This window comes from Gavialis gangeticus, unplaced genomic scaffold (genome assembly GCF_001723915.1).
Source record: "Gavialis gangeticus isolate Ggan-Ray unplaced genomic scaffold, GavGan_comp1, whole genome shotgun sequence".
NCBI classification, from domain to species: domain Eukaryota; kingdom Metazoa; phylum Chordata; order Crocodylia; family Gavialidae; genus Gavialis; species Gavialis gangeticus.
Window position 1 is genome coordinate 30,093,863 of NW_017729034.1, and position 347 is coordinate 30,094,209.

The 347-nt window shown below is 37.8% G+C and overlaps 1 long non-coding RNA gene across 1 annotated transcript in view; it reads right to left on the reverse strand.

Moving 5' to 3' along the window:
* Positions 1-143, reverse strand: part of LOC109304659 — a 9,289-nt gene extending 9,146 nt beyond the window's left edge. The window contains exon 1 of the long non-coding RNA XR_002099442.1: positions 32-143. This is a non-coding gene — a long non-coding RNA (uncharacterized LOC109304659). The remainder of the gene's footprint in view (positions 1-31) is intronic.
* Positions 144-347: the final 204 nt, after the last annotated feature.

Here is a 347-nt window from a genome sequence, read left to right on the forward strand (position 1 = left end):
GTATGCTGCAGCACAGAATTAGCAGTAGGACCTAGTTTTAAACTGGATGGTTGTACAGTATAAACTGTGTAATAACTAAACAGCAGTTACCAGAGATATGATTGGAATAGCTTGAGTAAAACAAAAAAAGATGAAGGTATTATACTATAACCGGAAGCATCTTTAAATAGGAGGGACTATATTTTACCATGACTGCCCCTGAAACCCGGCTATGACTTGGTTTATTAAACCTTTTGTCTTTTTCAGAAATAATAACACCTCCCACCCACACACAATCAAATTCCCACAGGCAACCCCAACAGGGTCAACTCCTGAATAGAAAGTAGAAACCAAAATAAAAATGCTGC